Genomic DNA, 22,645 nt, shown 5'->3' with positions numbered 1-22,645 from the left:
ACTGAGGCGCTTCTGAAGAAATGTGAGACACTGGTAACAAACATCTTAAAATATTAGCTTAAATTCTAATTGGTAATAAGTTTTATGTCTACCATTCCATATGGAAAAGGCGTGACAGTGACTTGATTGACTTCAGAGAAGTAGAAAGGGATAATGACACAATATAAGATAGTCGATAAACAAAATTTAAGTTCAAATCTAGATATAATCGTTTTTGTTAAACAACATTCGGCTTTAAAGTAAGAGACGTTCAATTTTAAGTGAGTACATAAATACTTTTCTTCTAGTAGTTTGGGCCCTGATGTTTCTAGGAAAAGTGACAAGAATCTGTCCCCCTCACATCAAGAATCATCATCTTCATACAAATATAATCCTTTAGAATTATCATTTTCATCAATTTAAATTTGGATTAACAAAATCCTTTAGGGAAGGTTTCCTGATTCAAGTGTCAATATAATCCTCCTGATAGACGACGACCTTATGGTTATATGATCATTTCGAGCTGCTAGGTCAAGTCTTTCCGCGTCATCTACGTCTTATTTCCATTTTTTCACCTAGCTTATCAACTGGTATTTGATTCTTAGCTCTGATATCTTATTACTCATCGCCAATTCTAAATTCTAAAATAGAAGTAAGTTAACAAGACCAAATCTTAACTTATACTTCCGATCGAGGAAGCAACGCTCTAAAGTAATACGAACTCAAAAGGAAAATGACGGAATTTTAAAGGGAATGTAACGAACTTGTGAAAATATGGCTATGCAGAATAACCCTTCCAAAATCAACACCACCCAGACACTGTAGCATAAAATCATAGCAAAAAAAAAAAAAAAAAAAAAAAACTATGCCGGAGACAATAGGACAAAATTAATTAATATGAATTAAACATGAATTTGAGGAGGAGGTAAAACCATAAAATCAAGAAAGCAATTAAGCACTGAAATGAATATAAAGCCATTAAAAACAAGACACGGGGATAAAACAATCCCCGACATCACAGGAGCGAACCATGCGAAAATGTGCGAAGAATTCTGAACGAAAATAATTGGAAAACGTTGAAGTAAAAATGCAAGTAATTAAAATCCAGCCAGAGTATAAATTTTGAAAAAGAAAAAAAAAAGTCTGGGGGGAGGGAAAAAAGTCAGGGTCTAACGAGGTGACGAAATATGGATGGAAGAATACGAGGAACGATAACTGGAACAAAAATACGTTAGTGATTCTAATTAAGATATGAAACAATGGCTGTAATGAATAAGGTTTCACTGATGAGAGAGAGAGAGAAAGAGAGCTGTACGCGAAAAAAATGAAGTTCAAATGAAGAACGAGCGTCCGCGACAATAAAGTAAAAGAAACTTAACAAACACAAGGAATTCTTAAGCATTTGTATATAAAACTTCACATGCAAAATTTGTATGAGGGTATATGGTGGAAACTTCTGATAAAACAAAATGTTCACCAAACATACAAACGCAATAAACTCTTCAACATCACTGTTGCAGGAAACTTTAATTTTTTTTTGTAGTTATTCCTATCTTTATCTACACATTTTTCAGTTGCTTAGTTCCCGATACCTTGCTAACCACAAGATAAACTGAGATATTAATATCAATTCCAACGGCGTATACAACAGCACAACAGCTATTTTAGGTTGAATTCGAATAAGATTATAAAGACAAAAACAAGAGAATTATCAATAATTACATATTTGAATCTTGTCAAAATTTACATACGTACTTGTATCGAATGACTGCATTCATAATGAGTTTTTGACAGCAAAGACGTGAATAAGGAAACATTACAACTGTAGGAAAGTCGCAACAATCTAATGAAAAATCTACATTAATATTTAGACATCACAAAGGAATTGGAAAATGACGTCGCAAGAATGAGAAAGGTCTAATTATACAAGGAAGTCATTTCAGCTGCTTAATGGGTTTTATTTCCAGGAGCCTAATGGCACTGTAGTACTGCCCTCGCATTTCTTTGAATAGTTTTTGCGTGGAAATTAGAAATACTTCAGATTTCTTTTATATGATAAATTGCATTTTAGACTTTCACGTTACTAAGAATGAGTGAGAAAATTCTCGCAAATAGTGTAATATCTTCAGGAATCAACTGCTCATAAATCCCAACTTCCGAGTTTATTAAGCCTTAACTGCCCAGTCATTGGAGTAGAAACCAAAAACAACAACAACAATTATTTAAAAATCGTAACTATACGATTTACTGCACATAAGCACCAAAGACCTACTGGCTGCCAAGTGGATAAGGTTAATAGCTATGTATATACGCAGGAGAACAGTGCTGCCATTTGAGACTTCTTACACCAAATGAATGGGGATAAATTAATTTCTCTAGAAAATCAAATCAAACGTAAATGATGTGGATATCAATATGGCGCCCCCCTCCCCCCCCACACACATACACCTACCTTTATAAAATTGTTTCGTAAGTGTGACATAGTTTGAATACTATTGATCATGAATTTTACACAACAATCAAGCTCTCTTTTCTTCGTCTCTGTATCGACATGGAACTTTAACGCCTGATAAAAGAAAAAAAAGAAGAAAAAAACTGACAAGGTTGATTTCTATTAAAGCTATACTCTTGAATGGTTTCTTTAACGATCAGGCTTTAGGATCAGAAATTTGTTAGGTTTCAGAAATTCCTAGAATTCTGAAATAACGATTTTGCTATACAGTGATGAGTTCCGTTTCAATAATGAACGGTTTTCAGCTGAAAAAAAAACAAAAAAAACAGCCGCAGCAACGCATTGATAAAAGTAGCCATCGAGAGAGAGAGAGAGAGAGAGAGAGAGAGAGAGAGAGAGAGAGAGAGAGAGAGAGAGAGAGAGATATTTTACTAAGTATTTCAAATCCAGCTTTTTCAGGATTTCTGTTAAGACGTTGTGCCATGACAAGTATAAAAGCGGCCACATCCCAAGATAATCATTATTGGATCAACGACAAGAAATGGGAAGTGTGACAAGTCATCACTAAATGAATTACATAAAATGCAATTACTGGAACACTGTCCAAACAAATCCAATATCCTCTTGATAATCACCAAACGATATTAAATCAAACTCGTTTCTTCATCCTTCTATTTAATCTGTCCTCTGTTAAGAATCATCTTAAGACGGGTAGTGCCAGACGGGTTTCATTCTTACTCAGCATTAAGTATAATATTTCAAGATTCCATTTCCAAGGGAATCGTCTGAAGAGAACAGTACAGAATATAGAATTTAGGCAAAAGGTCAAGAGCTGGGTCCTACGAGTTCATTCAGCACTGAAACGGAAACTGACAGTAAAAAGGTTTGAAACTTGTAACAGGAGGAAAAACTCGCAATTGCAACATAAAAAAAAGTTAGGAGAGGGAATATGAACGGAGGTACAAAAGGAATGAAAGTAGCTGCCAGCTAGAGGCCGAAGGGACGTTGCAAAGAACCTGAAGTAAAACCTACAGTGCACCGCGTGAGGTGCACTGACGGCACTACCCCCTTACGGGCAAATGAATCTTCTAGTTATCCTGTTCTTAAATGATGATAAAAGACGACATTTCAGCAGCCGAGGGTGTATATACAATAGCAAAGAAAACCGAGAGAAAAGAATTACGGGGAATTCGCTGCATTGTCTAGTTCATTTACGAATTACTTTTGTGATTTGGGATTAATTTCCTAAATTGTTTCCCAGGCCTCTGCCTCGTTCCTTTTATTCCACCGAAATAGCTCTCTTAATAATTGAGTGAGGTCGTTTCTCATATCTATTCCGAATTAAAAATACAAAATAAAATCTCTTCTCCACATATCCCCATTTTCCAATTAATTTCTTCAGATCCCACGTCATCCGAGGAGATCAAGGATAACTAATTATTCTTGGATTTAATTGAGGCACAAATATTCCGATATTTTTATCTGTTATAACAAAAAGGGCTAACAAATGTTTCTGGGAAGACGTATCCGAGCATGGACGCGAGATATGCTGGTTTCATCTCATAATTTGCTTTTTATATGAAACACTAGTGCTCAGGTAGTGTGTTCCTTTTTCAGGCTTATTTTTTCGAAAAGTTATTTACTACATTCTTTAAATAACGTCAATAACCATCCTGTCAGAGAGAGAGAGAGAGAGAGAGAGAGAGAGAGAGAGAGAGAGAGAGAGAGAGAGAGAATCCCAAATTAATAAATCTTATGAATAGTTTCGCCCAAGTGAGATGATGATTAACCTTTTAGAGGTTCTACTTTCTCAACTATGTCCAGACGATCTATATACTTCTGTTCCCATTTATCAACGCGCCTGCTCTTCTCTTCTTTCTATCTTCCATCTCTTCTCTACCTCCCAACTCAAACTACGAATCGGAACAGGCGACTAACCACTGGATGCACATTACACCCATAAGTCAACAGATTTTTTTTTTACTTTTAATAATGGAGGATCACGGCATAATTCCTGCACATTGCCAGAAATTAGATATTTTTCAGTTTCCTTATTTTGCATCAGTTTTCCCCCTTTAGAGCTGCAGTTCCATAAGTTAAGAAGAACCATTTTAATTTTCCTACAACCCTAACGTTCCTAGCCGTCGCAAGTGGAAGATTTGTCCTGGTCCAAATTTTATTAGTACCGTTATACTCTTCTAAGCAGATTCAAACCGCCACCGGCCAATTCCAGTTTCTGTTTACCTGAAACTAACTGATTCCAGTTCCCTGGTTTCTAACAGCTGTTCCCACTTTAAGTATGTTCAAACAGCCGATTCTAGTTTCCGCTGGGAAAATAAGTTTTTTTTTTTGTGCGCCTTTTAATAGGCTACTTATATATCGTCCGGCTGACCTCCCTGTAGACGATTAATGAAAATTGTTGTATTTCGTAGCAGTCACTTCAAATTATCTTTGCCACTGTGTGTTTTGAAATGACAGGTTTAAAAATGTTATTGAAAACATCCTGAATTGTCATAGTTTTCTCACATCTTATTCAATATATCTAACATTCGTTGTTCTTTTAGTTATTTTTTATTTGGGCGATTCAATATTCGATGAATTTTGAAGGCAGAGCAGTGGAAGTAATTTCGACGAATCATACTTATTTCAATCTGACTTCTTGCTATTAAAAAGACAACAGCCAATTATCGCCCGTACTACTTTTAGAATTGCGACAGGAATTCATATAATAAGAGGCAATTACTCCAAGCAATTCTTAAGCACTTGATAAAAAACGCAGAGCAGAAGGTCAACAGAAATCGAAATGCAAGACCGTGCTCACTTTTCTTGAGCAGTGCGAAACGGACATGAGGTAAAAAAAAACATCCTACACTATTTCTCTTACTCAAGAGATACAAGCCTATAACTTTCTAGCCTTCCCTTCCCCCTCCCCCTTCGCTCCCTCTCCCCCTCTTTGGTCGACCCCTTTCCATCCCGGTGCATCAACCACTCCTTTCATTTTTTACTCCCTCATTTCTTAATTTTCATCTTTTTCCTCATACTTTCTATCACTCTACTCTCACTCTTGGGCCATTATCACATTCTCCTCTTTAAGCTGGTTTTCAGTTTCTTTCTTTCCTGAAGTATTATATTAAAAATATAACCCTGATTTGTTTCTGTATCATCACGAGGTGATTTCTCTCCATTCTAAACTTTCTCTCAACTTTCTTTAATCTCCCGTTCCAATTTTTGTGTTTTGCGCATTACTTTCATTGCAGCAAGCGCTTTCTCTTTCTTTCTTAAGCCTTTCTCTAATGACTTCACACAGTTATCCACAACTCGCTCTCAAGATTTACTTATCCTTTCTTTCTCATGTCTTCCACTCCTTGGCCCTTACCGTGTTACCACTCACCCTCCCATCTCATCCCCTCCCCTCCTCCACCTCCTCCTCCTCCTCCACCGGGTCTTATTCTTCCTTCCCCAGTCTCCTTCCTTACCTCGGCCAGATCTGTACCTTTTTGTACCATCTCCTGATCTGAGGCTCGTAAATCCTCCAGCCCATCAATATATCGTTCCAGGCGGGACATAATTTCCAATATTCTCAATTTCACTTGTTAACTTTATTGCATTGACGAAGATTACTAGTATGTGAGCGGCAGTCAATATGGGGCGAGCGAGCCACTTTGGCCCTCCAGTTCGGACACCGCAAGGGCTACTTTGCCATGCGGGCCTTGATAAGCATGAAAGATTGATTAGATAGGACAGAGATGTTATTCAGATAGATTGAATTTAATCCTACAAATGTAGCTCGACTCACCCGCGAGACACACTACCGCAAAATTGCAACAAAAATATATATCTATAAGCCTTTTGAAGCAGCCTTGGTAGGTCTTCCTTGCCTTACCCCCTCCCCCCACTCCCACCCCCATTCCCCCCAATCACTCACCCCTAGCACTACCACAACCGCATCTCTTCCCCTTTCCTATGTGGAGAAGTTAGTACCTGTTTCTTTATTTACCAGCAGCATACGCGGGCGGAATATTTTTGGGAGAAAGGAGGAACTTTTTCGGGGAGGGGGAGGGGGAGGGGGGTGGAGAGGCTCTGTCCATGTCCATGTGGATGTGGGAAGGCTTGAATCTCCCCCCCGCCCCCCTCCCTTCTCAAGGCTTGCGGGGCACGTGAGATATGAAGGTGTCTGATACATGTTACATTAAAAGGGCAAATGCTACGTATGAGGGAAATTACCCCTTACGTGGTTTGGGTTGCGAGTGAGGTGCTAACTCGTCCCCAGCTACGATATCGTCAACTCAAGTGACAACCCCTGACGCTGAGTGGAGTTACGACAGTCCTCAACTAACCCGTTCCACCCCTCCACCAACATCTCACACACACACCCAACCCCCCACCTCCCTTACCAAACCAATCCCACCTTCCATTGCACCTTTACCTAAAACCCTGCGATGTCTTCTTCCGCGAGAAATAAACATGAGGTTTTTATAACCATCTACGGATTGTCCCCTAATGTTTTTGGGCGCATGCGAGCGAGACCAGCTGTTACATTGATATACGTACAATAATTACTTGTAAGAAATTAGTTCCCAGTCGTCTCAGGAGGACAGTACATAATCCATTCACACAACAGGCACAACTTTAAATAATGAATATTAACAAAGATTTACGGTAACCGATTCTACGCACACACAGACTACAATCTACCTATCTAATGTATATACAAATATATATATCACATCACCAGGACATTTGTTTTAAACATAATCATTAAGTTACAAATGTTATTCAATATCCAGTTTGCTCAACCTCGGAAATACCGAAAGGAATTATAACTGGTAATTGATAAGTCACCTGATGGACTCGAACCACCGACGATAACTATCGATGACTTCAGTGGCGAGTCATCTACCACTCAGCTGTCGTCAATGAAGTAATTTATAGTTACCGTCAGTGGATCGAGTCCATTAGGTGACTATCACTTATCTATTACAATTCCCCTTCGGTATTATTTCAGAGATAGAATGAATTGGTTACTAAACATTAGTAGCTTAATGTCTGATGCACATGTTAGTATCTACAATTCTCTGGCAAAATTTTCAATATATTCAGTTCTTCTAATCTTAATGTTGAAATCTTCATATAAAAAACTTAATATCTTGCAAAAATTAATAATTCCTAAGTTGATGGCTGTTTCAGCCATTAATTTAACCACATTTTTCAGGGCAGCTCTAATTTACAATGGAATCACACCAGTATGCAGTGAGTACAGAAAAATTGCAAATAATCCAAAATGAAAATGTAACACGTTTCACACCTTAGAAAAACGAACTTTATCAATTTCCACACGTCAGGATATCGTCAATCAATTCCCCAGCCTCAAAGAACCCAAAAGCTTACAACTACTCAACTGTATTCATAACATCATCTATTGTTGTCTTTTAGACGTTCAAATTTTAATCTGCAAAACACGCTGCTCTAAGATTCCATGGGTCCCCAAGGGTGACACAGTTTCCTTTCACATGGGTGACCGCCTGTGTCCCAATGCATTTTTGTCACCACGAGATTTATTAAAAGCCATAAACGCTTTAATTTGTTAATATGAATTAGCAGGCTGGTTGAAATCCGCTCAATGTCATTTGCGCTGACACCAGTTGCTGCCTTTTTGATGGGGAGCAATGTTATCTTTTGGGGATCCAAGTAGTCTGGGACTAGTATGGTTTGAAAGTTTAAGCTTGGAGGAGGGTAACAGGATCTTGTTATAAACCGTGCCTTGACATAAGAGTATGCTGGGTTTTTGGGTTCTATTTGCAGTCTGAATTTCAATATCAACCCTCGTGTCGAGAAATACTGTCATCCCCAGTGAGACTTAAGGAAGCTAGTACCAGTGTAGTTTGCAAGTTTGAACTTGGTTTAAAAGCCTCTTGACATGAACTGAAGTTGGACATGGATGTCTGCTCTTAGGATGGAGAACACTGAATGTCTTTAGGGAACTCAAGGATTCTGGTCCCAGTAGGGTTTGCAGATTTAAATTACTAGACGTAGGTTTGGTTGCTGGCTTTTGGAACTCTAGGACTAGACAGAATTAACCGAGACATGCGCCATCTGGGAAAACGCTTAATCTACATGGTTCTGGTATGTAAAATGTGTTAATTTAATTTTGCTTTCTTGATTTTCAAATGGTTTTTGGCTGTGTTTCTCAGTATATTAAGGCAGTGTTTCATTGTGAATCTTGTGTATGTCTTGAGAAGGTCACAGGTTAATGGCTGATATGACTGTTGGCATTAGGATGAATAACTCGAAATACATACGTAGTTCTTCTTCGGCCCTTGAAGTATTCAGTCTTAATGACTGGTGTAGTATTAAAAATACTAGAAATATTGCCAGGGTCGTAGGTGCCAAGTGTGGATTAGCATTTGATGTAAAGGAAATAAGACCGCGCCCAGAAAAGCATAATTAAAGCATGGAAAGACGAGGACATCCTCCATAAAAATGGAGTAGTAGTTTCACCTCAAGAGATATGTTTGTGTGTATGGTGTTTTTGCTTTGTATGGAACAAGTGGTTATTCAGCAACGGGACCAACGGCTTTACGTGATTTCCGAACAACGTCGAGAGTGAACTTCTGTCACCAGAAATACACATCTCTAACACCTCAGTGGAATCAAGGGATATGGAGACCGAAGCTGCACGAGAGTACTGAATGTCCCTAGCTGCCCCAACCTGGCATCCAGATGAGAAACACTGTTACTTTAGTGTCAAGGAGTTGTGTGTTGTCCGAATTTGAAAGCAGCGTGCAAGGATGTCAGTACTGGGATAACAGTGAAAGCCTCTCGGTAAAACTGTGATGCAGACTCTGGGACCCTCTTTAGAGTAGGAATATTAACTTTAAAACATATTGGTTTGGGAAATTTATTGATCTTCATTTTCCAGAGCCATGAAGTCTTTAAAATTTTGATTTTGCATTCTTGATCTTCAATCAGTTTTTGGCGGTTCTCGCCTTTAAATCGAGATGTGATTCCTTTGTAAACATAATGTAGCCTTAAAGAAGTCCACAAGTCAGTGACTAAAACAGCTGTCTGCTTTGGAATGAAGAAATTGAATAATAATATACTAGCATTTTTCGAGTTTCCCTTGAAGAATTTAGTATTAAGGATAGGGGAAGTACAAAAAATATGGGAACTGTTGCCAGATGTTGCCAGAGTTGTAGGTGTCGAATGAACACAAGCATACCATCTTTCGTTAATACACACTTATATACATATTAGATTTCAGCTTGTACTTCATTTAGTCCACTCAGCAGTAAATGAAGTCTAGTGCTTTGCTGACACCCTGCGAGGAAAGTTTCCTTTGTCAACTACTAAATGACAGATGAAACCATGTGCATAATCAATCTTCAAGCAAGTCAGTTTATAATTACATGCCATTCCCCAGCACAGGTATCCTAAGGAATAAACAGCTTGAGAGGAGTAAGGTGGAGGGCTGTGGACCCCTTGGTGGGAGAAAATCCTTTGACAGACTCATGAACCACTTGCTTTTTAGGCGTAAAGCATATCGCATTTACGACCATAAGGTTACTTATGTTATGAAGACTGCTAAGACGAGAGAGAGAGGAGAGAGAGAGAGAGAAGAGAGAGAGAGAGAGAGAGAGAGAGTGCATAAACAAAAGTACTATACAAATCAGCTGTCTACAAATTTGGCATCTGATCTGTATTGTGAAAAGCAGTGTCAAGCATTCGAGGGCTGTAACTTACCTCATAGCAGGTAGCGTTAAGTAGCGACTTTCATGCCACCGTAACTTTGGGGTTTACGATTCATAAAGCTGTAATTAGAATTTCCATCTTGACGAATCTGTGTCATAAAGCCACTTCCTTCCTTCGGCTTATAATTACTCAACTATCCTGTAATGGAAGTTTAAACTTTCATCAGGTTCAATATTTGATATTTTGTAATAATGGACATTACAATATATGTAAAGGCGTCACATGCTTGAGTACTTTTGCAATAGCACAAAAACCCAGCTTGGCTCTTTTAGATGGCTTAATTCTTAATAAGACTGTCTGAATAAATTCAAAAATGAAAACGGATAATGGTGATTTTCTTACTTCATTATTCATATACTAGAGTTCAATCCTCGTTAGCTAGCCTCGGCATGACACGAATTAGTGAGGGAAAAATCCACGCCATTAAAACAAAACTTATTACAATGGAGGATAAATCCATAATGCTGAACACCATATCCTAAATACAAATCATTCCAATTTTAAGAAAGTGCTATTGACATAACGAAGGTAAAAGGATCTCAATAATTACTATATCTAAAAGTAACCGAAGCAAAGAATTCCACCAATACCGAGTAAACCATTAAATTAATCTGCTCTAATGATGATGATCAACGGAAGGCAACAATAATGCACACGAAATAAAACAAAAGTAATAAGAGCAAAACTGCCTTCACTAACAAACTGATATTCTTTCCCTGTTGACGCATTGCTAGTGACTTCTGAACTACGAGTACAGGTATACTTGAAACCTCCGGTAACCATTATATTATTGCGGGATATGGTTAACAACCTATTTTTAAAAGCTTGGGTTAATTTGAAAGCTTCAATTGATCTCTGCCCTTCAATTGTTTTTACAAGCATGTTAACAATACGCAGTTATTTATAACGAGGAAAGGAAATGAATCAAGAGTTCACTAAATTTTAAGTATTCCTTGTTATAATAATGATTACCTACGCATGAGCCAAGTCCCAAGTTCCTTTGCCAGTTGACAAAATTGACAATGCAATTTATGAATTACTCTTTGAAAATAGAATTTAGGCCAAGGGCCAGACACTGGGACCTATGAGGTCATTCAGCGCTGAAATGGAAATTGACAGTAAAATGTTTGAACGGTGTAACAGGAGGAAAACCTTGCAGTTGCGATATGAATCAAGTGTTAGGACAGGGTGGAAAAAAAAAAAAAGTATATGAAAGGAGATACAGTAAGAGGAACGAAAGTGGTTGCAGCTAGGGGTCGAAGAAACGCTGCAAAGAACCTTAAGTAATGTCTACAGTGCACCACATGACGGCCACTAATGGCATTACCCCCTACGGAGATGAATTAGTTGTAGCACTCGATTCATAGCTACAGAATAAACCCTTCTTTGGCACAGTTTATACCGGTACTACTGCATGCAACCTTTGGTACCCAAATCTCGGTAAATAGCCTGGCAAAGTTGTACATTGAAGTTGCAACAAGATTAAAAAAAAAAAAAAAACTGACAATTCTCTAAGAACGAAACTTCTGGATTTTTATTATAAAAAAAATCAATCATATATAAAGTCAACGATGTACAGCATAAACGAAATTTGAAATTGACTGATCTATTTACAGCTACGGCACTACCAGCTCTGTCGTGCGGAAATAGATGCCATAAACAAACAAACAGCTGCCACAGGGTGATCATCTTGATCAGTTCTGCATCTTTATTGGCTGATAAAGGGGAAAACGGAACTATCGTCCAGTATAAGGAAGCATACGGTAGGTAACATAGGCATCACTTAGTAAAGAGTTTCTTGGTTGTATTTATATTAATACTCATAATATTTCTTAGTAAAAGTTATAAAAATACTGGAACCTTAAGAAACGTAGTGATAACCTTAAGTAGAAAAAAATTAACTTCTAAAAGTCACAAATACTTCCAATTTATATAATTCCTAAGCCTACTGGTTCTTAAATGAGGAATTATATAAAAAAATTAAAATCAAAACCATTCATACTGAAGAACGCAGATCACACGATTGTTAGGTAAACTGAGTAAAAGTTATTTTCTCGCAAGAGCAGGCTAATTCGTTGGTTAATTACCGATTATATAAATTAGCAGCAAGGCTAACCTTACAAACTCATAACAGAAGTATCCTTGAAACAACATAATCATGTAAAAACTTGCAATGGAAGAATCTGATAACATAATTATTTGAACAGTTAATATAAGTGTAACTGGAATTAATTGTAAACGCCGATGAAACGTTCCTTGAAATGTGAAACTCACCTCAGATGAAAGCGCCCGAAGTGTGCCCATTATATGATCATGGTTTGGATCCAGAATATGAAAAAGTAGTTTATCGCAGCTCCATACAATTCCATTTCATGTTTAATCTCAAGCGACATTTCCTGAATCTTTATTCATGATTTTTTTCAAGGTTTCCTTGGCTGAGACAGTAGGCATTACGCTACTGCAAAAATAAACAGTAAAGCCGAATTCAAGACATAGGTAGCAAAAAAATTGTTTCATTTATTCGTCTTGCGGTTTTACATTAGCTCAATTTTTTAGACATATACTTTACTTGCTTTAAAAGGAGCTAACATGGTAGTGACCTACTTGGCTTATGTTGTTTAAAGCTACTCATGAGTATGGAATGGTGGAGGGCCTAAAATATTACGAAGGGCCGTATGATGGTTTATGATTGAATATAAAGCCAAAGCAACGTTGACAGAAAAACTAGTCTACCGAAAAATAAATAGCATATCATGGAAAAAAAAGCCTTCGCGAGTCTCATACCTTGAAAGTAATTAGATCCGGTGTATCAAAATACTCGAGTTAGGAATTGTTCGATTTAATGTTGAACTGATTGAAAAAACGTACCTAGTCACATAACTTGAATTTAATTACATCCGTAGTGTCAAAACTCACAATCTGAGCTTTGCCCGAGTTAATCTTAATTAAAATGTGTAAAAAGTTTCATATCTCGTGGAAGAGAAGATTAATTCATTGACCCCAGAGGGGAATTCATCAGTTGAACTAACTATGCCTGCTTTTCCGAAGTTCATGGGGAAAGAAACATGCTGCCATTAACTGTATCTATTGTAAACATTTATTAAGGTAGGCTAAGTCTTAAAAAACTGCTCGTAATAAAATTACTGGAGAACTATCAATTATAAAGACGTGGGTTACCAAACAAAATTTCATTTCTGAATAATCAAGTTTGAGTTTGTAACTGCTTGTTCGCCAACATTGTACTAATATTACTCTCTTCCTGAGGCTTTGCCCATTATAGGCCTATCAGTGACTCATTATTTTTTTTGTCTAACCAGGCAGTATTTCTGTTAATTTTGGGGCAACTGAAAGTACAGCCTTCCACATTAATAAACGAACATATCCCCTTGACGCTAACTATCACTACCTTTACCCATGGTAAGCTGCAATGATAATTGCAAATTATAAGAGCTATAAATATAATTGAAATCTTCCGATAACTGTGTATACAACTCGCATTTTCTCTTAACGACAAAACTGTTCCTTACTTATAAATCTGAGGTTTTCTACAAAAGTACCTGTCACACCTTCCCAACTTCATAACTCATAAATCATGTTATGTCAAACAGATAACTACCGAAATCATTCCACAATGTAAACATTAATCCAGTTCCTTTTAGTTAACGATAAGGGGGTTGGATTTCTTCCAAAATACTACCATGCACCACCCATCTAAGTCACTCACGTACCACAAAACTGGAATCCCACCCTGCCTCCGAGTGTGATAAACACAAAGAATAAGGGCCATTTAGCTTTGAGAGATAAATTGTGTAACAAATTACACCACCGATCGCCTTTTACATCGATAAAATTATAGTTATGTATTGCATTCCTCGGCCGAGAACTAACACATGCCCACTGATGAGTAACGTGCTTACTGTTGTAATTGGCCAGGATACAACTGTTATAGTGTACGCAAACACTGTTCAACGTACACCTTTGACAAAGCAACACTATGTTACTAAAAGAAAAGGAAATTTTGGGCATAATTTGCACAGAAGCACATTTAAAGTAAGAGACCGTAACATTTTATATATACTACATACCCTCTATGAATACTGTAAATTAATTCATTGAGTAACGAGGAAATGAAAACACTTCTGTACCACTTTTATTAGTGTGACAAAGGCGTTTTGGTCGCAAGGATTTATTATTTGTGCTCAATATACTTGATTAGCCCTAGAGCCCTTGTTATCCCATTATGCAGCCACTTATTCAATAACAATAATAAAGTAAAAGGATAAATCGTCTATCCAAGTAAAATTCTGGCTTTATTTTTCTGAAGTCGGGTTCAACCAGATTTGTTTAGTTACTGAGCGTATGTTTGTTAGTACTGTACCACTATCCTTTCTGTTAAAAAAAATAATTTTAGATTTTAAGGTTTACCAAAGCAGGGTCTGTAGACAACACAGCCCTATGCATTTTCGTATGAACACATCATTATATAATATCATTGAAGTAACTACGACAAGTCTTTTACGGTATCCTAATGATTATACACTATTGCACACTACCCAAGTCTTGTATAAAATCACAAGCTACCAACACTTGCTAACGTGATCTAAATAACCAAGACTACAGTTTTTGGCACCTTAGGCCAGGTAAGGAAATAGGGGTACAAGACCAACCGCCCGCCCCTAATGGGAAGTTAGGTCTTTGTTACTTGGGTTGGAGGAGGTCAGACTATAATGAATCCCTGTATTTCACTTTTATGATTTATGGTGCTACAAGTCGGCTTAGGTGGAACTCATAAGGTAAGACCTGGTTCTGTAGTGTTCAGCTATGGAGGTTACGTCATGAGGCAGTTTTCATATTCCCCGCTTAAAACCCAGTCCTCCCCTTCCCCAACAGTAATGTCCTATTGTTGCGAACTAAAAAGAGTTTGTATACAATGTGTTTCCTATGCATTTCTGACAGAAATCAATGTCAAACTAGTCAAAATCAACCAAAATCTGAAGAAATAGCTTCTCACAGTACTAAAATTTTGACTATATTACAGGTTTAAAAGTAACCTTACTGATTTTAAGAAAATTTTAATAACTAACACTCAGGGCCACATATTCTAGAACTATTATGCAGTCATTATCACACTGTCCACATAAGCACAATCCTGGCCCTGTTCTAACTTGAGTTAAACAATATCTGTTCATTACTTAACACAAGTACTAACATTTCCGTTTAAAAAATGTATTAAAAGTTTTAAACCAATTGCTGCCGAGAGTCTACGATTTACAGCAGCAGGCCCTGGAAACTTAACACAGACTGCAAGTAACGGTATCTCCTACAATATTATTAACAAACCAACATAATCTCACACGATATTGCAAACTTTCCACTACATACTAAAAATCTGATCAAAATCAATAGAGTCAAAGTTCTATGCATCCTACGCTAGATTAGGTACTGGGTCCAAGGTCAAATCCTAGCCCTCCCTGATCAGATTGGACTTGACGACAAATGTTTGGGAAGCTTAGACTGATATGAATCCCTGTATTTCCTCTTCTGATATATTGGCCATAGGTCAGGTTTGGAGGGGACCTGTCGGGTAAGACTTGGTACCCTACCTTTGGTTAGTCAGTCTTGTTAAGCTGCAAGGGGTTTCATATTCCCAAACCAAAAATATCCAGTTTCCTTATTGTTGTTAAACTTACGTGGGTCTGTGACTGGTTAACAAAGAATGTTAAATGTCAAATTAGTCAAAATCACAGCTAACAGGAAAAACTGTACTTCAATATTTTACATTTGTACTTACCAACAAGTACTAATTACAGGTTTAAAAATAATATTTACTGATATTAAGACTACCTGATTTATGAACATTCAAGGGCAGATACATTACAGCCACAATAACAGTGATGCAGAATCTCACAAGTTTGCCTAAGTAGGCCTTACAAAATGAACAAGTCCTATCCTTTATAATAAAACGAACAACACACCATTGTACAAAATGGCACAGTAACTGAAAAAAATTTCTAAATATTATAAGTAAACTAACATTCTTACTGCAAACTACCTAACACACACTCACAAAATTACGAAATAAAGTATTCAAAATCTATTTTTTATGGCACCCTAAGCTAGGTTGGGTGACGCGGCAATGGTACCCCAACTTAAATCAGGCCAAGGTGGTTATGTTATGAGGCAGTTTGCAAATTCCCCCACCAAAATACCCAGTCTCCTCCTATGACCTCCCCGAGTTGTTTCAATAGTGTTTGAAATTGGTGAACCATGATGTGAATCATTGGCATATTAAGTTACTTGGCGATCACATATTTCGAAGTCTGCTTTCATTTGTTACCATTCAAGCAGGTTAGTTATTTCACAACTACGATGTTGATACCCCCGCACTGTACATATATCAACTTGACCCAACTCGCGTTTAACCATGTCAGTTCAGCTAATGAACACGGTTTTTGGTACCGCACTATCATCATCACAACTTGAAAAATATTCTGGGTTTCAAGAATTTTAAGTAATATTTATTCGGACGACTGTAATTAAGCCCCAGGGGCCAGTACTAAACACGGCAAAATACATTGGACGCCTCAATCCCTAGTGGATGTCGTATCCGCGGTTATGTTCCTTGCAGTCCATGCGGAACTATTCTATAGAATTACCTTATCTCAAACTATCAAACATCTGTGAATTACCAGATTTTCTGCAACTCTCAAACCGCTTACAACACGGGACAACCCAAATGCAGGTGTCCTAACTGAATTACAATATACCACACCTTCCCCATTTTCCATTCGCTGTCAACAGTTATGGCAATAACAACACAGTCTTCAATATTCATTAAATTAATTCTCTGGAGATATTCTAAAAATGGATATTCAGTCACAGTTGGCCTTCAATACATTCGTCAGCTAAAACGGTCAGCGTGAGAATGTCGTTTGCAGTATTTAAGTTCGAGCTTCAATCAAGGATAATGGAAGAGGCATATTCTTGACAGCGGAAGGAAACGAACGAAACAATAGATGGCGTTGGCAAATTCTCTCTCTCCCTCTTTCTCTCCCTTTCTCTCTCTCTCTGTGAGTGTGAATGAGTGTATGTGTGCATGGTACACATCTGTTTTGTCATCAGAAATCTACGCTTACTATCAGAATTTTTAGTAAGAATAAATCTTTATTTATATCTGTAACTTCACATAAAGCACGTGGATAGATAAAACGCGAGAATAATATTTGGTACCACTGGGATATCAATATCAACTCATTAAAAGAAAGAAAGAAAGAAAGCAAAAACACTTACCTAGTCAGCTTTGAGCGAAAACGCTAGAATCTTACGGGAAACGACAATTCAGTTAAATGTTTGAGCGAAGGAAAAGGGTGTGAGTTAACAGCAGTTCATCACGAGTATCAGTGACTTTCGTAGCCTATTTTACCAGTTTCTTCGTGATTGTAGAATTCTCCTCCTTATAATGGAGAACAACTTCTATATCCTCCATATACTCGTCGGTCTTAAAAAAAATATCGATGGTTGTTTATTTGCTGAATTTGTTATTTCAGCATTGCATATATACAAATTTACGCTAAGAGTGTATCTTCTTTTCATCAACTTTTCACAATTTTGTGGATTCGGTAGCGCAGAATTTATAACCTTGATATTTCAGCCAATTCCACTTATCCTGGATATGAATTATTGTCTGTGGCCGAAAGCCAACAAACTTCATTAGTCCTTGAACTATCTGAGCATGAAACCCTAAAATGAATTGTCGTAAACAATAAATCTGAAACATTATTTTTTGCACTATGTAACACTATCGTAGTTTTCTGTCTTTCTTTCCGATTAAAAGTTCTGATTCCTTTTCTTAGTTTGCACCTTCCATGTCGTCATGTTTTATCTAAGCAAAAGTAATCTGGAATGTACTGATAACGATGTCTTTTAAGCAACGATGAATGAGAGAGAGAGAGAACCATGTAGTTAACTGAAATTTGTGCTACCCGAAAAAAATGGAGCAACACAGAAATTCAATGAAATAATTTTAATATGATCAATGCGCTGCTATGCAGCAGAGGGGTAATATTAAGGGAATCTTGAAGAACTCGAAACTTTTCGGGTTGCTCCATGAGCAAGAGCCCGTGCTGGCGTTGTGAAGTTTGATCTTGAACAACAACAAAAACTATAGGAGCGGTTCTTAGCCCGACATTCACAAGAGGTTCAAAAGAGGGGCTGTTTGTAAAACTGACAAAAAAAAATTATCTTCAAAAAGTGATATATCGCACTCATATTATATAATAATATCACTAATCTGCATCACAACAGTCATTGCAATTTCCATCAAACGATCACGCTTGTATTGACATCCAGTGTCAGAATTGGGTCTTTGATTAGATTGCTGAGGAGGACATAGAGGAAGAAAGGCTGCTAAACAGATGAACTGTTGCATACAATTATTTTTCAGGATCTTTTCTATATAGTGACCTCCACGGGTTTTAACCCGGCATGTATACACCTTTGCGGTGTGTTTAGTGCAAGCCCCGTTGGGGATGACCGTTAAAACATAAACAAAAGACTGTCAATATCATGAAGAGAATGACCCCATGACAACAAGAAATATCAGTCCTAGATAACGACCCCCTAAAACCCTCAAATGTCACTAACTAGGAGAGATCCATTTTTCATCAGTTATTTCAACTACGTGAACAAATGCAGTGCTCTGAGAGGAACAGAATGCACCTGAGAGCGACAGGAACCCCAAATACAAAATGTGGAGATATTTTTTCGCTATAAAATAGATCGACAAATTCCTCCTCACATGACTTGAAAAATTGATCCATAACTCGTTCATGATATATATATGAGAAATGCTAATGTGAACGAAAGCCAGAGTGTATGTTAACGCCATTGGTTTTAATAAACATACTTAACAATTATGTCAAAACAGCATCACAACACTCAATATAAATCTTCATTTATATTCTGTTTTTCACTTCATTCCGATATATGGCGGCAAGATATCAATTTTTATCAAATACTCGTAATGGATGCAGGGACTTATGATGATCATGTGTTACTGATCTTGAACTTGATATTTAGAACTGCAAACTTTTTTGGATGAATTTCTGTAAAATTTTATGGGAATTTCCCTCCATAAGCCACAGGCCTATGCTTTCAGCAAAAACTGTTTAGACTATCATCGGAAAAAGCAAGGGGAAAAGTAATATTAACAAATAATATTAACAACGACAAAAAAAAAAGAGAGTAAAATATCTGTTCACTCTAAAATGAAGAGCAAAATCTTACTGTGCAGCATATAATAATCCCTACAGGTTATTAGTTCTGCTAGAAACAAGGACCAGCATCCAATTAGTCTTATAAATAGCTGAACATTGAATTTACAACATGACTTGTCTTATAGATAGTTGCAAATTGAATTTACAACAAAAATTTTGTGATAAGTTTTTTTTTTTTTTTTTTTTTTTACAGACCAATTCCAACACCTTTACCTGTTTTCAGTGATTGAAAACCATTACACTAATATCAGCAGCAGTGCAAAATGCGAATTTTGTTATATACTGCCAACAGAGGTTATTTTTTTTACTGTTTATAGGAAAAGAGAGAGAGAGAGAGAGAGAGAGAGAGAGAGAGAGAGAGAGAGAGAGAGAGAGAGAGAGAGAATTAGGAAATACGAGAATGTAATGAACGTTTCACTATTGTGAAAGCAGCCGTATCTTTAGTACGAATAGAAGATGCAAAAATCGTAATACTCATTTGCGATTTGAGGAAGAAGTAGGGAAAAAAAAGAAGAAAACAAGAGAACAAAAAAATCCCAAGACTTTTCCAACTTTTAAAAACTAATGGTGTTTCTTCGGACACAAAACAAGTTTCATTCCAGTACCTTGTTTTGTGAAATACAATTTGCAGAGGATTTGCTCTTTGCCAAAACCCGTGAAAAACTTTCTCCTGGTTAGTTGGAACGAGAGAGAGAGAGAGAGAGAGAGAGAGAGAGAGAGAGAGAGAGAGAGAGAGAGAGAGAGAGAGAATGATGATGATGATGATGATGAAAAAGTTATGTGAAAATGAAAGGTACTTTCCGTCCTAATTGATATCTATTCATATCATATATATAATGTGTGAGTGTGTGTGTGAGAGAGAGAGAGAGAGTTATGTGGAAATTAAAGGTACTATATTCGTCCTAATCTATATTTATGTATATTATATAATGAGAGAGAGAGAGAGAGAGGATATTGTCTTGCGAGTAGCAGCGCCGAACATGTTACCGATTCCCTGGTACACAAATTATATCTTTTATTGTTCACTAACACAATAAATAATATGATGCTGGATGTATTACATAATTTATCCCTTGATAAATTATGCAGATCCTTAAAAAATGAAGAATAAATATGACGACTGATTATTCACTGATAATGTAAACAAGTAAATAAAGGGGGACATCTAGTTATTAAAAAGTGATTCCTATAAATACACACGCAAGTGGAATGGTATACATACGCATCAAAACACACCGTAATTCCATATGCTGTTGAATATGATAAAGAATTGTATGCTCGCAATTAATATATTTCTAATTTTAGTCTCATTCTTAATGTCTAGCATGCTTTAGAAATGTTTTTGGTTATTCTCATGATCCTTTGCATTTCGATCTTGCTGCACTGTACCATTCACCGCGTAGTACTAGATTTGTAATTAATTCGAAAATTTTTTGCTATGGGATTCAATACCACATTATTGCATACATAGTCTTTTGAGCCATGGAAGTTCATACTAGATGCATATGTGTTTTTCGTGAGCAAAATCACAAGTCTCTCGCCATAAGTTTTTTTTTTTCACTGTTATTTCTCTCATATATTGTATTTTGTTCTTTTACATTTCTTTCCCTATTGGATTTTTAGCATTCTGCTTTCCCAAGGAAAATACGTATGGAACTATACTGGGCAGACTCACAGGGATCCCGTTCTTCAAGTTTATTGTATCTGCTGCAGTTCCAAAGAGAATTCATAATAATAATAATAATAATAATAATAATAATAATAATAATAATAATAATAATAATAATAATAATAATAATAATAATAATAATACCTATTAGTTAATTTAAAAGTAAATGGAAAAGTAGTTGAGCTGCAGATGTATTCTTAGTAAACTAAGTCAGTAAATAAACAAAAATCACGTTTAAACTTATAAATAAAATTTAACAGGACTATTGACATAAACTGGCATTAAAAATTACTATGTATATAACTTAAAATGTAGTAACTTATTCATAAGATAAATTAAAACAAGATTACAAGAACTTAAAACGCAATAAACCAGTTCCTGATTAACTTCTGCTTGAAATTAGTTAAATATATCTTACAAGCAATGAAGTCATTATATTATCATATATATTGACTCATTTCCTTATAGAATAAGTACAATTTTAAAAACATTGACATAAAATGATCATCAGTATTATTTTTGTACAAAATTAATGCAATTATTCTGCGTACATTATATTTAAAAATTATCACATTCTCGCATGGAGTACAGTCGTAAAGACTAAAACGATAAATTGTAATTTCTGTTGTTAATTGCGGTGATACTAACGAAAGTATAAATGAACTACTACAGGAAGATATCACTAGTAGTCTCAACCTTGTTTTGCTTTTTCTACATCAACGAGATAACGAAGTTATTTGGAATGAGTCGTTAACTGAACTTATGTCCTTTTAAGTTACAATAGCAATTACCGCCTTTTATTCTAATTTCTTCACATACCCTTAAGTATGTAACTCATGAAAGAGAGTAGTTCCTAGTTGGAAGAGTGGTTTAGGTGCTCGCCTGTTCGATTCCCCGCTATGCCGACGTGGAATCAGAGGGATTTGTTTCTGGTTCTTAGCCCCGCAGAAATATCTAATCCTTCTGGTCATCCCCAGGAGAGCTATTAATCAGCTCAGTGGTCTGGTTAAACTAGGATATACTTAACGAAAGAGAGCAAAAATTTGGAAAAATGAAAAGGCTGTCCCTTTAAAAGAACAAGAGCGCGTAATGATAATGGCCGAGCATTAGTGGATCCGGTCTTCCTAACGAATTGCGTATCATTTCCCCCACCAGCGTTAAATTCGCGCAGAACAGGAAAATGACCCTACTTTGGCCACACGCCCTCCGAAAGATTTGATAATTTCTGCCTTTAGTGCGAACAGGACCTGTTATGCGAAAAAAGGGGGAGTGGGGAGAGGGACACCCCTAATGAATTTCTAATTTAACCTTTCTGTTTACTCAAAGAGCTACTGCTGCATTTTGAGTATGACAGTGCCCGGGCGAAATGAGGCTATCGAAAACCAATCGGAAAAAAAAGGACGGCGGACCAAATTGCGGGGGCGGGGGTATGGTTAGGGGGTGAGGGGAGAGGAGGGGAGATCATATACAGTATTAACCCACTGTCACTAGAGGGAACCCTCAGGAACCCATCCCCCCAAC

General features: G+C 36.9%; 1 long non-coding RNA gene across 1 annotated transcript in view; it reads right to left on the bottom strand.

Moving 5' to 3' along the window:
- LOC135217913 (uncharacterized) overlaps positions 1-17,078 on the bottom strand; it is a 28,604-nt gene extending 11,526 nt beyond the window's left edge. Inside the window, exons 1-2 of the long non-coding RNA XR_010315239.1 lie at positions 16,953-17,078; positions 10,172-10,318 (exon numbers count right to left, since the gene is read on the bottom strand). This is a non-coding gene — a long non-coding RNA (uncharacterized LOC135217913). The remainder of the gene's footprint in view (positions 1-10,171; positions 10,319-16,952) is intronic.
- Positions 17,079-22,645: the final 5,567 nt, after the last annotated feature.

This window comes from Macrobrachium nipponense, chromosome 11 (assembly GCF_015104395.2).
Source record: "Macrobrachium nipponense isolate FS-2020 chromosome 11, ASM1510439v2, whole genome shotgun sequence".
Taxonomy (NCBI): Eukaryota; Metazoa; Arthropoda; class Malacostraca; order Decapoda; family Palaemonidae; genus Macrobrachium; species Macrobrachium nipponense.
This window is presented reverse-complemented; position numbering and strand designations above follow the sequence as displayed.